The sequence below is a fragment of the Hyperoodon ampullatus genome, assembly GCF_949752795.1.
Source record: "Hyperoodon ampullatus genome assembly, chromosome: 7".
Taxonomy (NCBI): Eukaryota; Metazoa; Chordata; class Mammalia; order Artiodactyla; family Ziphiidae; genus Hyperoodon; species Hyperoodon ampullatus.
Genome location: NC_136920.1, coordinates 58,333,595 through 58,348,888, shown reverse-complemented (window position 1 = coordinate 58,348,888; position 15,294 = coordinate 58,333,595). Strand labels below are relative to the sequence as shown.

Here is a 15,294-nt window from a genome sequence, read left to right as displayed (position 1 = left end):
TCATTTTTTAGTAGTTCATGCAAGTGTATAGAAATACAATTGGTTTTTGTATATTTATTGTATCTTGAAAACTTGCTGAACTTTTTATTAGTTCTAATCATTTTTTAGTGAATTTCCTAGGATTTTCCATATACACTAGCATGTCATCTGTGAATAGATAATTTTACTTCTTCCTTTCCAATCTGAATGACTTTTATTTCTTTTTCTTGCCTTTTTGCCCTGGCTAGAACCTCCAGTACAAGGCTGAATAGAAGTGGCAAGAGCAGACATCCTTGTCTCATTCCTGACCTTAGGCGGAAAACATTCAGCCTTTCATCAGTAAGTATAATGTTAACTCTAGAGTTTTGTTGTGTGGATATTCTTTATCGTATTGGTGAAGTTCCCTTCTGTTTCTAGTTTGTTGAGTGTTTTTATCATGAAAGAGTGTTGGATTTTGTCAAATACTCTTCTGTATCTATTGAGATGTTCATGTAAGTTTTGGTTTTTTATTATATTGATATGAAGTATTACATTAATTGATTTTGGGAAGTTGGACCAAACTTGCATCCTGCTTGGTCATGGTATATCATTGTTTTTATATGTTGCTGCATTTGGTTTGCTAGTATTTGTTGAGGATTAATTTGACCATATTCATAATAGATATTGGTCTATAGTTTTCTTATGATGTGTTTTTCTGGTTTTGGTATCAGAGTAATACTGGCATAGTAAAGTGAGATGAGAAGTGTTCTGTCTTCTTCTAATTTTTGGAAAAGTTTGTGAAGAATTGGTATTAATTCTTCTTTAAACTTTTAGTAGAATTCAGTGGTGAAGCCATCTGGGTCTGGAGTTTGTGGGTAGTTTTCTAATTATTGACTCAATCTCTCCACTTGTTATAGGTCTATTCATTTATCTATTTCTTCTTGAGTCTATTTCAGTAGTTTGTGTCATTGTAAGAATTTGTCCATTTTACCAAGGTTATCTAATTTGTAGGCATAAAATTGTTTATAGTACTCCTTTATAATCCTGTTTTTTATTTTCTGTAAGGTCAGTGATAATGTCCCTTCTTTCATTTCTGATTCTAGTACTTAAAGTCTGTTTCCCTGCCACCCCCCAGCCCCCCAGCCCCCCACCCCCCCCGCCCCATCCGTCTAATTAAAGGTTTGTCAATTTTGTTGCTGTTTTCAAAGAACTAACTTTTAGTTTCGTTGATTTTCTCTATTGCTTTTCTATTCATTATTTCATTAATTTCCACTCTAATCTTTATTATTTTTCTTTTTCTAATTTCCTAATTTTCTTTTCATCAGAATGCAATCTTCTAAACTGGGTGGGCCTTGGGTTTTGTGTATGTGAATGTATTCCAATAAAACTTTATCTACAAAAACAGGTGGCAGACCAGATTTGGCCTCTGAGCCACCGTTTGCCCATTCCTGATCCAGAGTAATGGATCCCAACCCTGGATGCATAGCATTTTAAGGAACCGACTCCTGGGTCTTACTCCCTAAGATTCTAATTCAACTGATCTGGGTTGGAGCATGGTAATTAGTGGTTTTTTGCTTGCTTGTTTTTTGTTTTAAGCTCTCCCAGGTGTTTCAAATGTGTAGCCAAGGCCAAGAGCCATCTTTTCAGAGCAGAGATTTGACCTTTGGGATGTGTGTGTGCGTGTGTGTGTGTGTGTGTGTGTGTGTGTGTGTGTTTGGCTTGAAACAACAGAAATTTATTATCTTAGAGTTTGAAAGCCAGAAGTCCGAATTGAAGTGTCAGTAAGGCGATGCTCTCTCTGAAGGCTCTAGGGGAGAATGCTTCCTTGCCACTTTCAGCTTCTGGTGGCTCTAAGTGTTCCTTAGCTTATGGCTGCATTACTCCAACCTCTGCACCTGTCTTCACATGGCCTTCTCCTCCTCCAGCTCAGGAACAGCCAAATGCAAGAGATACATAGGCCAAAGTATGGGGAGAGGGGGTGGCGTGGAGCTTCCATTCCCTCCCAGGGTGTGCCACCATCACCATCCTAGTACCTGGATGTGTTCACCAACACCTTTGGGGTTTTAATTTCAGTTACTGTATTTTTTATTTCTAGAATTCTTTTAGATTCTTTTGCACCTTTATTATAGCACTTTTTATGGTTTCTGTTCTCTGTAGAGATCTTCAAACTTGTCTTTTCCTTATCTATAATCAGCATAGTTGTTCAATATCTGAAATCTTTGTGGATCTGTTTCTCTTGTCTATTGTTTTTGCTAGTTCTTGCTCATAGACTCTAGTTTCTTTGTGATCCTTGTGTTTGTGTTGGACATTATATTTGACCAATTATTTGTGAGAATAAATTTAGACTTGCAAGGAAAGGGGATATGACATCTAGAAAGGATTTGCATTTGCTTCTGCTAAGTTCCTTGGAGTTCAGCTACTTTAAGGCTTATAATTCTCTGGTGCTCTTATGACCCTACATAAGGTGTAATTCTGTATAAGATATTTCTCTCCTAGTTTATCCTCACTCTGGGTGTAAAGTTCCAACATATTGTGAGAAGTTTCTTTTATGAGACTCTCAATCTTTTGCAGACCCTGGGCTTTGCTCTCTGCCTTTCTTGCCCGAAAGGGTTTTTAATTTAAGGTACAAAATTTTAAGGATTGACAAATGCTTTCAGGGAAAAAACCACATTTCCAGTTACCTCCCTGGGATGACCTTTTCCCTTCACTTTTGGCCTAGTAATTTCTTGTTGGCTTGTCACGTTTCTTCTGTGATTTAAAAGAAGGTGAAAAACTATTAATTGAGCTTTGTTATTTAGTTATAGCAGGAAGATTAATTTTAAAAAAAACCCTAGTCTGCCATTTTAAGAAATATTATATTACTTTGATAATCATCTTTTGGCTGTAAAATATTACATCAAGTTGATCTACCATGTTATTTTTTAAATGAATCTCATTTTGTATGACTCTTAGCTTATCTCCATTTTTCTTTAATAAATAACAATAACAATGAACATTTTTGTGCATAAAGCTGTTTTTGCCTTCTGCGTTATTCCATACATCTAACTTCTTGGGAGTACAATTACTGGGCAATATACTATAAATGTTTAGGACATTTGATTTCCAAAGGGTTGATCTAATTTCTTATGAATTGAATTGCATGATCTTAATCTATTTAATTCTGTCATGGTGATATTAATATCTTTTAAAACCAAGTCAGATAAACAAGTCCTGGCCACCTGTGTAAATAGTTCTCAGGCAAAAGATGACCTTTATGAGTTTTCTTTTAAAATATTAACTTTTTTTTTACAAAAATTATTGAAGTTCAACTTAATGCAGCAAATACTTGCATGTCTGTAGTGTGTGGGCACCCTTCTAGGTGGTGCAGATTCAGTGGTAAACCAGACAGATCCTTGTCCATGCCCTTATGAAATCTAAGGTGGGGAGCACAGACAAATAACACATCATTGAAATGCACTGTGGTAAGTGCTTTGATGACTGTAGTTCAGAATACTGAGGGAGTGTAGAAGAGAGGCACTTAACCCAGACTGGAAAGGCCATGGAAGGTATCCTAGGGGAAGGAATAGCTATGCATAGTAAGTCTTGAAATCAGGTAGCCTAAATTCTCCAACTTTGTCCTTATTTTTCAATGTTCATTGAATTTTCCTTTGCATTTCCATGTAAATTTTAGAATAAGCTTGTGACTTTCTACCAAGAAAAAAAAAGCCTACTGAGATTGGAATTGGAATTGTGTTAAATCTCTACATCAATTTGGGGATAACTGACATTTTAACAATATTGAGTTTTCCAATCCATGAAAATGGTGTATCTCTTTATTTTTAAGGGTTTCTTTAATTTCTCTCAGCAATGTTATATAGTTTTCAGTGTAGAGGTCTTATAAATCTTAAATATATTCCTAAATATTTTATTTTTTAAGCAAGTGTAAATGGTTTCATTTTATAGCATAGCTTGGAACTGAAGAATAAATAGGAGTTAGGGAAAGGGGATATGACATTTTAGGCAAAGTTAACAAAGTAAGAAGAATATTTGGATGTTGAAAGCTCAAAATGACAAATATCAAGCCTCTTTTATCATACCGACATGGAAGAAATATCTCTGAAGTAAGTAACAAGCACAACAAAGAAGACATAGTCTTTTTGAATTCCAGGGTCTGTAGCTATATACCTAATAATAATATCTAATAATGTTTATTAGGTGGAAATTATTATCTAACAATAGAAAAATAATATCTAATAAGTTGAGGAGTTAGTTTAAACTCTTTTGGAGAAGGAATAATTTGGAGAACTTATACTTTCTGCTTTCAAGACTTACTATAAAGCTATAGCAACCAAAAGAGTGTGTGGTACCAGCATTCTGAGGGACAAATAGATCAATGGAACTGACTCAAGAGACCAGAAACAGACTCAGAGTCACTTGATTTTCAACAAAAGCACCAAAACAAGCAAATGAGGAAAAAAAGTTTCTTCAAAATATTATGTTGAAACAACTAAATATCCATCTGGAAAAAAAAAAAGTCAACCTTGACACCTATCTCACACCAAATTAATTTTAGATAGATTATAGACCTAAACAAAAAGCTAAAGCTATAAAGCTTCTAGAAGAAAACAAAGTAGAATATCTTTGCAACTTGGGAATAGGAAAAGGTTTCTTAGGATAGAGAAAGCATTAATCAGAAAAAGATAAAATTGATAAATTAGTTGTCATCAAAATGAAAACATCTGCTTATCAAAAAACAGCCTTAAGAAAATAATTAGGTAGGCTACAGACTGGGAGAAAATGTTCTCAAAATATGTATCTGATAGGGCTTCCCTGGTGGCGCAGTGGTTGAGAGTCCGCCTGCCGATGCAGGGGACACGGGTTCGTGCCCTGGTCTGGGAAGATCCCACATGCTGCAGAGCGGCTGGGCCCGTGAGCCATGGCCGCTGGGCCTGCACGTCCGGAGCCTGTGCTCCGCAACGGGAGAGGCCACAGCACTAAGAGGCCCGTGTACCTCAAAAAAAAAAAAAAAAAAAAAGAAGTATCTGATAAAGAACTGATATCGAGACTATATAGAGAACTCTTATAATAGAATAATAAAAAGAGGGGGAAAAACCATGTCTTTTGATTACAGTGGACAAAAACAACCTTAATATAGTTTAAGTAGAAAACAATTTTTGCACAACAATGTGAAAGTACATAACGCCACTGAACTGTATACCTAAATATGGTTAAAATAGTAAATTTTATGTTATTTATATTTTACCACAATGAAAAAAAAATGGAACTTATCGGCTTATGTACCTGAGAAAGGCAGGAGTGGAGCTAGTTTCAAGCACTCCTGGATGCTGACACAAAGACTCTGTCTCCATTTTTCAGCTTTACCCTCTGCCCCCTGACCCGTACCCCAGGCTCTCCTACTTAACGCTTCAGAAGAAGACAGTTATGGCTACACACAGTTTCTGGCAAATGTCATCCCAGCTAGCAACCCCAAAAGGAAAGAGAGGATTTATCTCTCTGCTTCAGTAGATATAAGTTTCAGGAAATAATTGGCCCAGCTTGTGTTCTGTGCCCACCACCCCTATGGCCATAGGGTAATATGATTGATCATTCCAGAAGAATCACATAAAATGGATAATGAAGGAGGAACAGTTCCTCGAAGGAAGGGCAGGGTTCTGTTACTGGAAGAAGGGGAAAGGGGAACCTAAACAGAACAACAACAAAAAAGCCTTCAGGGCTTCCCTGGTGGTGCAGTGGTTGAGAATCTGCCTGCTAATGCAGGGGACACGGGTTCGAGCCCTGGTCTGGGAAGATCCCACATGCCGCAGAGCAACTAGGCCCGTGAGCCACAACTACTGAGCCTGCGCGTCTGGAGCCTGTGCTCCACAGTAAGAGAGGCCGCGACAGTGAGAGGCCCGTGCACTGCGATGAAGAGTGGCCCCCGCTTGCCACAACTAGAGAAAGCCCTCGTACAGAAACGAAGACCCAACACAGCAAAAATAAATAAGTTAATTAATAAACTCTTACCCCTAACATCTTCAAAAAAAAAAAAAAAGCCTTCAAATTGATTCATTTTCTCTTCCTTTTTTATTATTTATTTATTTATTTATTTATTTATTTATTTTTGCGGTTTGCGGTACGCGGGCCTCTCACTGTTGTGGCCTCTCCCGTTGCAGAGCACAGGCTCTGGACGCACAGGCTCAGTGGCCATGGCTCACGGGCCCAGCCGCTCTGTGGCATGTGGGATCCTCCCGGACCGGGGCACGAACCCGTGTCCCCTGCATCGGCAGGCGGACTCTCAACCACTGCGCCACCAGGGAAGCCCTCTTCCTTTTTTTAAACAAGTTCTTTACCATCTTGTCAGTCACCTTTCTCAATTCTTTCTGAAATGTCCTAATTTTCATTTATTTATTCAGCAATGTTATATCGTGCACCTCTATTGTGCCATGCACTCTTCTAGGCATTGGAGAGAGAGTGTGGTGAACAAGTTAAAGTCCCTGTACTCCTGTGACATGAATGACTTCCTCTTTTATATGCAAGTATTTGCCAGCTTCACATCGTGGCATATCCAAAGACCAACAGGAAGGAAATTTTTTTTCCTCTTGAAAAAAGAATGTTAACATTTTGAAAGGTCAAAAATAACCTTCCACTTTTAGTGATGTTGTAGTATTCTTTACCTAGAGCCACTTAATGTGTCAGTCTAAGCTTCAAAAATTATGAAGTATCTTATATTTATTTCAGTTCTAAACCTTTATTTCCCCAGTTTGTGCTCATTTCATTTTCTGCATACCCTATAGCTCATTTTGAAATAATATGTTGTTTTCTATTTTATAGAAAGTGTGCTGTGGACACTATAAAGTGCATGTAGATGATTATAAAACGTATGGTAACTTGTTTTCCTATAAATATATATTTTTGGTGTTCTGTTTATTCTGTGAAAGAACTGGTAGCCAGTAGTCAATTTTCTATACCTAACTTTGTTTCATTTCCTGATGAAATCCAAGACCTACCTTATATTGTGATATGCAGACAGTATGGTATATGTAGACAAAGGGAAATTGAATTAGTTGTAGTCAGCTCTGGACTCTGGAAGAGAAGCTATGATTTTATGATGATGTGATGTCCTCAGCCTGAAATATCCTAGATATTTCTAGGATTAGAAGAAAATGACACATTCTGGACTCAGAGCAACAGAGGGGAAAAAAACCCACATTGTTTGGTAAACGGAAGACTAAAAGATATTATTTTCTGTGGAGTTCATTGTTTTAAAAAATTCTATATGAGTCACAAGTTGGAACAAGTTATATATCATATATGATATTTAATTTTTCTAACCACTCTTTAGTTAGGAATATCAGTGAGGAGTGAAATGGCAAAAAAAAATGTATCAGTTATGATTGTATTCAGCTACCTGTAATGAAAACCACACTACAGTGGCTTAACCAAAGAGAGGTGTACTTTTTTTTTTTGCGGTACGCGGGCCTCTCACTGTTGTGGCCTCTCCCGTTGCGGAGCACAGGCTCTGGACGCGCAGGCTCAGCGGCCATGGCTCACGGGCCCAGCCGCTCCGCGGCATGTGGGATCTTCCCAGACCGGGGCACGAACCCGTGTCCCCTGCATCGGCAGGCGGACTCTCAACCACTGCGCCACCAGGGAAGCCCAAGAGGTGTACTTTCATTTTCCAAATAACAAGAAGCACCTAGGAAGGAAATCCAAGTGCAGTAAGTCAAAGACATCATCAGTGACTAGCCTCCTTTTATCTCCTTCTCTGTCATCCATAACATGTGGCTCACATTTTCATGGTCAAAAGATGACTATTGACTTCCAGTTTCTGGTCTGGCACGTAAGGAGCTTGGAAATCACCACTGTATCCTAACAACAAGCTGAACAAATTGAAAAAAGATCAACAACTCTTCTTGGATCCATCAGAGAAGTGAAATCACAGTGCAAACTGCTGCCCGAAGACACAGGCCTATAAAAAGAATCACAAACTTACTGGAGCAGAAACCCAGAAGCAGAAACCTCAGGAGCCAGTGCAAGGGTTGGAAAACCTAAACTGTAATTGATGAATTGCTGGAGAGAGGCTTACTGTGGACAAGTTTGAGAGTCAAAAACTTCAAGGGGGACCCAGTTATATGGGGCGGGGGGCAGGGTCCTACACTTTGGTCAGTTTTACCTCCAGGCGCTTGACCAGGTTCTCACAGTGAATACTGGAGAAAAACCCCTTGTGCTTCTGGCAGGGCAAGGGGGAAAGTAGCCATTTTGAATATGCCAGAGCATCTCTTCTTCTTAACAAGGTCTGCCCTCAGGAGAAACTATTTAACCAGAGTCTAATCTGCTGGGCTTTTATCAGAGCCTAACTGACCTGGGGAAAGGGAAATACCCAACTCCAGCCTACTCTAGCCATCCTGTCCCACCTAAGGGTTGGGGGAGGACTAAGAAGTACTTGTCAAGTTCAAACTCCAGAGGCACAGGCACATTAAAAGACTGATACCTAATCTTAGAACTACAGGCACTTCCTCTCCCCCCACACCTTACCACCACAAATGACCTTAGTTTGGTGATGACTTTTTAGATACAACACCAAAGGCACAATCCATGAAAGAAAGAATTGGTAAGCTGGACTTCATTAAAATTAAAAATTTCTACTCTGTGAAAGACACTGTTAAGAGAATAAAAAGACAACACACAGACTGGGAGAAAATACTTGCAAAAGACATACTGATAAAGGACTGCTATCCAAAATATACAACACATTCTTAAAACTCAACAATAAGAAGATGAACAACCTGTTTTAAAAAATGGACCAAAGACCTTAAAAGACACCTCACCAAAGAAGATACACAAGCATATGAAAAGGTGCTCCACATAATATGTCATCATGAAAATGCAAATTAAAATACAATGAGATACCACTACATACATAGTAGAGTGGCCAAAATTCAGAACACTGACAATACCAAATTCTGACAAGGATGTGGAGCAACAGGAACTCTCATTCATTGCTGGTAGGAATGCAAAATAGTACAGCTGCTTTGGAAGATAGTTTGGCAGTTTCTATTTTTTTATTAATTAATTCATTAATTCATTAATTAATTTTTGGCTGTGTTGGGTCTTCGTTGCTACGTGCAGGCTTTCTCTAGTTGCGGTGAGCGTGGGCTACTCTTCATTGCGGTGCATGGGCTTCTCATTGCAGTGGCTTCTCTTGTGGAGCACAGGCTCTAGGCATGCAGGCTTCAGTAGTTGTGGCTCACGGCCTCTAGAGCTCAGGCTCAGTAGTTGTGGCACACAGGCTTAGTTGCTCCGTGGCACGTGGGATCTTCCCGGGTCCAGGGCTCGAACCTGTGTCCCTTGCATTGGTAGGCAGATTTGTAACCACTGTGCCACCAGGGAAGCCCCTAGTTTGGCATTTTCTTATGAAACTAAACATATGCTTACTATCAAATCCAGCAATCATGCTCCTTGGTATTTACCCAAAGGAGGTGAAAACTAATGCCCACACAAAAACCTGCACATGGATGTTTATAGCAGCTTTATTAATAATTGCCAAACCTTGGAAGCAACCAAGATGTCCTTCAGGAGGTGAATGGATAAAAACACTGTGGTACATCCAGACCGTGTAGTACAGTTGTCCCATGATACCCACAGGGGATTGGTTCCAGGACTCGCCCCAGTTACTAAAATCCACAGATGCTTGAGCCCCATAGTTGGCCCTGTGTATCTGTGGTTCCACATCCCAGATTTAACCATGGATCAAATAGTACTGTGTGTATTTTCTGGAAAAAAATCCATGTACAAATGTACCCTCACAATTCAAATCTGTGTTGTCCAAGGGTCAACTCTATTATTCACTGCTAAAAAATGAGCTATCAAGCCATGAAAAAACATGGCAGAAACTTAAGTGCATATTACTAAGTAAAAGAAGCGCTTCAGTCTGAAAAGAAGCCAGTCTGAAAAGCCAGTATGATTCCAACTGTATGACATTCTGGAAAAGGCAGAACTATGGAGACAGTAAAAAGACTATTGTTTGCTGGGAGTTAGTGGGGAGAGAAGAATGAGAGCACAAAGGGTTTATAGTGCAGTGAAGCTATTGCATACAATACTGTAACCATGGATACATGTCATTATACGTTTGTCCAAACTCATAGAACGTACAACACCAAGAGTGAAAGGTAATGTAAACTATGGACTTTGGGTGATTAAGTTAATCAATTGTAACAAATTACTACTCTGGTGGGGGATGTTGATAGTAAGAGAGGCCGGCTATGCATGTGTGGAGGCAGGGGTATTTGGGGAATCCCCATAACTTCCACTGAATTTTACTGTGAACCTAAAATTGCTCTTAAAAAAAAAAAGACTATTTTAAAAAGATCACTAAACCACCTTATCATTGTATCTGAATTCTAGGTAAGAAGAAGGGTGAAAGGTGAAGGGCTAAAGGTATTTGTCAGAGAAGTTTGCCCACCCATCTTTTTTTAATACAGGAAAAGCAATTGCTTTCCCATGAGCTCCTTTCAGTAGACTTTCCCTTACATCTCATTGGCTAGAGGTATGTTATACAGCCACTCCTAGGAAATCAAATTTCTAATGGTAAGGAAAAATAAAAATGAGATTCAGTAGGTATTTAGCAGTGCTGCCACAAGTGACAAATAGAGGAAAGAAGGTATGGCTCAAGATCTGGGTACATCTTAACCTCTTTAGAAACTATAACATGTTTCCTGGAAAGTTAATGAGCATATCAGCATCATTTATACAACATCTAGATCAATGCCTAGCATGGTTCTGTGGCAAACACAGCAGCAGATTTCAGAGTCCAGTAATGGGAGCCCCGGTCAGTTACCTTCCCTATAGTTGGAAGTCTGGAGGTGCATTCTCTAGGCTGCCACAGCATTCAAAACACCACAATTTATGGCATTCTGTGCTATCTTCATTGCTGGCTTTTAATAGCCCATTAGTTAAATGCATATTCTTTGGGGTTCTTTTTGAAGCCCTTTTCTTAATTTTCACATTTTTCCTGGATGATTTTTTTGTGTGTTCCTGTGGCTTCAGTCATGAATTAATTTATCAGGTTTCTCAAATCAGTGACAGCAGCCTTTGTCTCTCTTCTGGCCTCCCAACCCCATCAAATATTTCCACTTGGATATCTCACAGACAAGTATTAAGTATTCTGATTCCATTATTTTAATACTATTTTAACACCACTATTTCAACCATGAGGACATTTTGAGAGTAAAGAATCTCATCAGAATTAGGTCAATATTGATGAATTTTCATTAAGAAACTATTTTATGGGGTAAATTCTACCACACTGGTTTAATGCCATGATAAATTTTATACTTTATACTATTTCTTCCCAGTTTGCCTCTCTTATTTTTATTTTTCCTAAAATTGTTTTAAAATAAATTCTTCTTCCTTTACATTTTACAACAAAGATTTGATTCATTGATCAGTTTTCATCCATATCAAATATTTCTATAACCTCTGCCTTTTTGAATTTTCTTTTGTGGCCATTATTTCCACAAAATCTAATTTTTCTGGAGTAGCTATTTTAAATGTTTTATTTTTTATTATTATTATTTTTTTTGCGGTACACGGGCCTCTCACTGTTGTGGCCTCTCCCGTTGCAGAGCACAGGCTCTGGACGTGCAGGCTCAGCGGCCATGGCTCACGGGCCCAGCCGCTCTGCGGCATGTGGGATCTTCCCGGACCGGGGCACTTACCTGTGTCCCCTGCAACGGCAGGCGGACTCTCTTCCACTGTGCCACCAGGGAAGCCCTAAATGTATTTTTTGAGAAACAAATAAATTATAAGGAAAAATAGAGAGAGGGAAAACTGTAGATTAAAATAGACTTAAGAAACATGTGAATCACATTTAATCTGCACACCTTGTTTGATCTTGATTTGAACAAATTGACCATCAAAATTATGAAGCAGCTTTGGAAATTTGAATATTGACAGGTATTTAATGTTAATAATGAGTTATTCATTTTAGGTATGATAATGCTATTTTAGTTATATATTTATAAGTCCTTATATCTTGGAGATACTTGCTAATCTTAGAGGTATTTCCTGATGAAATAATATGAGGTCTCCAGATTTGCTTCAAAATATTCTAGAAGTGGAGAGAGTAGGTGGTATAGATGAAACAGAATTGACCTTGAGTTGACAGTTGTTGAAGCTGAAGTGACAGGTACATGGGACTTCATTATACTAGTTTCTATTCTTTTGAATTATCTTGAATTTTTCCACAATTAAAAATGGGAATAGATAAATCCTTTGAAGATTTGATTCTCTGAAAACAACAAATTTTACTGTATGTAATTTTAGCCATTGTCAGTTTTATTCTGGTGTTAATTTTTTTTTAACATCTTTATTGGAGTATAATTGCTTTACAATGGTGTGTTAGTTTCTGCTTTATAACAAAGTGAATCAGCTATACATATACATATATCCCCATATCTACTCCCTCTTGTGTCTCCCTCCCAATTATTTCTAATACTAATGGTTATTACAAATTGGATAGAATTTGATAGTGTGTGTTCATTTCTTAGCTATCCATGAGAAACTTGTGAGAAATTTTGTTAGAATGTTTCAGCTGCAAGTAACAACAAACCTTAACTCAACTGGTTATGACCTTAGGGGAATGTACTGTTTCCCATAACTAGAAGCTCTAAATTGGGACCACAGCAGGGTTTATTCAGTCAATGGCTCAGAACTGTGCCATCCTCAGTGTGTCATCCCTGTCCTCATAGTTGTAAGGGACTGCTTCATTTCCAGTCATCACATCTGGATCCAATAATGTCTGAGAGCACAAAAGGACTGTGTATCTCTTTTTACTAGCCTGAGAAACCTTTCCCAGAGGTCCTTGGCAGCTTTCTACTCATATCTAATTGCCCAAATTAGATACATGCCTAATCAGTCTTTGGCAAGGAGAATGAGACCGCATGAATGCTTTAGATCAGCCATCATTCCCTCCTGGAGTGTGCAGGAGCTGAAGAGTCTTGGGCAGGAAGGTGGAATCTACTCAAAAGTGGAGGTCTGCCAGCATGAGAAAAGGAAGAAGTGGCTCCAACAACATCTGCTAAAGACAGGAAAAGTAACAACAAGGAGAGACAGAGACAGAGACACCAAAAGAGAGAGCAAGAGACAGAGGCCACACTATCCTAAGCTCTTGAATGCACAGTAGCATCAAAATTTCCCCGGGGGCGGGGGGCGCTTCCCTGGTGGCGCAGTGGTTGAGAGTCCGCCTGCCGAAGCAGGAGACACGGGTTCGTGCCCCGGTCCGGGAGGATCCCACATGCTGCGGAGCCGCTGGGCCCGTGAGCCATGGCCGCTGAGCCTGCGCGACTGGAGCCTGTGCTCCGCAACGAGAAAGGCCACAACAGTGAGAGGCCCGCGTACTGCAGGGGAAAAAAAAAAAAAAAGAAGCACACAGACTGTAGTTTATTTATTACATGCATTCAAGATGAAAAGAAATGAAGTGGTCCTAGCAAGTCACCTGGGAATAGCTCAAATTTTGTATCTAGCCTTGCTACATGATTCTTTCTTTGCACTTGTCTTTTGGTTACCATGACAACTGGAGAGCTCAGGGGGAAGAAAGATTGTTTTGACTGTTGGACTGAGTGGGAGGAAGAGTTGGGATAGGTGTAGAAACATGGATTTAGATCAGGGAACAATAAGAGCTGGGGGCTATGTGGATGTGACTCTGCTGAGCATTTTGTGTTATTGTATAGGGCAGACAGGCATGACGCTGAGTAATATTACAATGCAGAGTACTTGAGTAAGACATGGAAAACCTAGAGGCCAGTGGGGCAGAAAAGTTTTGTGTAGCCACAATGTCCCCTGCTGTCTCCTGCCTCAGATTTTGTGCCTTAATCCACCCGAGAGTATGAGTGCCTGATCCACCCAGTCCATCAGCCAGGCAACTAACACAAAGAAAATATATCCATTTAATAGCTAAGTAAAAATCCTTTCCTCCAACTCCACTCCCTATTATCAAGATATCTTGAGTAGAAGAATACAACCAGCTTGATGCTATCTTGCTGAGGTGCCCTAAGGGGAAGGGACTTGGTGCCAGAGCAGCAACAGCAGGCCTTGACAGGTCCTCTCCAAAGTGTGGAAACTAGCAAGTCCCCAACTCATGGAGCAGCCAAGGTGTGTTGGGGAACATTGTCCCCTTCGGCGATCCTGGGAATAGGTACCGGCAATGGACAAGCTGAGACTAACTTAGAAGAGGGCTGTTGTTCCCAAGTTGGACCTGGCCTAATTTGGTACACATTGGTAAAGGCTGGTCCTCACACAGGATGCCATTCTTGGCAGTGCATCCTGTCCATGTCAGCCGTGGGCACAGCCACCTCTTGGGCTTCAGCGGCGATGGAGACAGTTTCAGAATTGATTTTGGTTTCTACCCATCACAGATGCAGAATCCCTCCCTCGTGTTTTATTTTAAAACTTTTTATATTTTAAAAATATGTTTTTACCTACTACTTTGTATTTGTTACAGTACTGATTCCAAGTAGGGGTAGAGCAAGTACTTGTTCCCCAAAATAAGAATTGGAAAATTTTACTGCTTAAAACCGATGATGAGTCATTTGACCCTCAGGAACTCTTCCATAATGAATCAATGACTTGAATTATATCACGTCTTTATTCTAAAGTCTGCCTTTTGTGTTACTTCCTCTATTTCCCTGACCTCCTGTTGGTGAAGCGGGAGTTTGGTGGTGTGTAACCTTTGAAAAGTGCATTCATTAAGGCTCCCAGTACCATGTCATTTGAGCATTACAATCCTGGCTTTTTATTATTGTTCTCAGTTTGTTTGTTTGTTTTTTTGCGGTACGCGGGCCTTTCACTGCTGTGGCCTCTCCCGTTGCGGAGCACAGGCTGTGGACGCGCAGGCTTAGCGGCCATGGCTCACGGGCCCAGCCGCTCCACAGCATGTGGGATCCTCCTGGACCGGGACACGAACCCGTGTCCCCTGCATTGGCAGGCGGACTCTCAACCACTGCGCCACCAGGGAAGCCCCTGTTCTCAGTTTTTACTCCTGAATGTTCTGCAATCTCTCTTTACTGCATGTTGAATTACAAGTATACACACAAAAAAAAGGCTTTTATGACATGCTAAGGCAAGAATGTTGTGTTTTATGACATGCTAAAGACTGAATAGGCTCTACTTCAAAAGACTTTTAGAAAAAAAATAGAAAAAAAAAAAGACTTTTAGTTAATTAAAGTTAGGGTGGTGAAGAGCCTAAAAAGTAACTCTTTGACCCAATACTAGTTTAATTTAGCTATTAATTAAATATATTTTCATTGTGTTTTTAGCCTTACCTCTTAGTACTTTTGTTTGCAAATAGACAAACAAAAA

At 39.6% G+C, this 15,294-nt stretch overlaps 1 long non-coding RNA gene across 1 annotated transcript in view; it reads left to right on the top strand.

Annotated features, from left to right (window-relative positions):
- The first annotated feature begins 305 nt into the window (after positions 1-305).
- The window catches only part of LOC307055807, an 82,381-nt gene continuing 67,392 nt past the window's right edge, over positions 306-15,294 (top strand). The window contains exon 1 of the long non-coding RNA XR_013810984.1: positions 306-318. This is a non-coding gene — a long non-coding RNA (uncharacterized lncRNA). The remainder of the gene's footprint in view (positions 319-15,294) is intronic.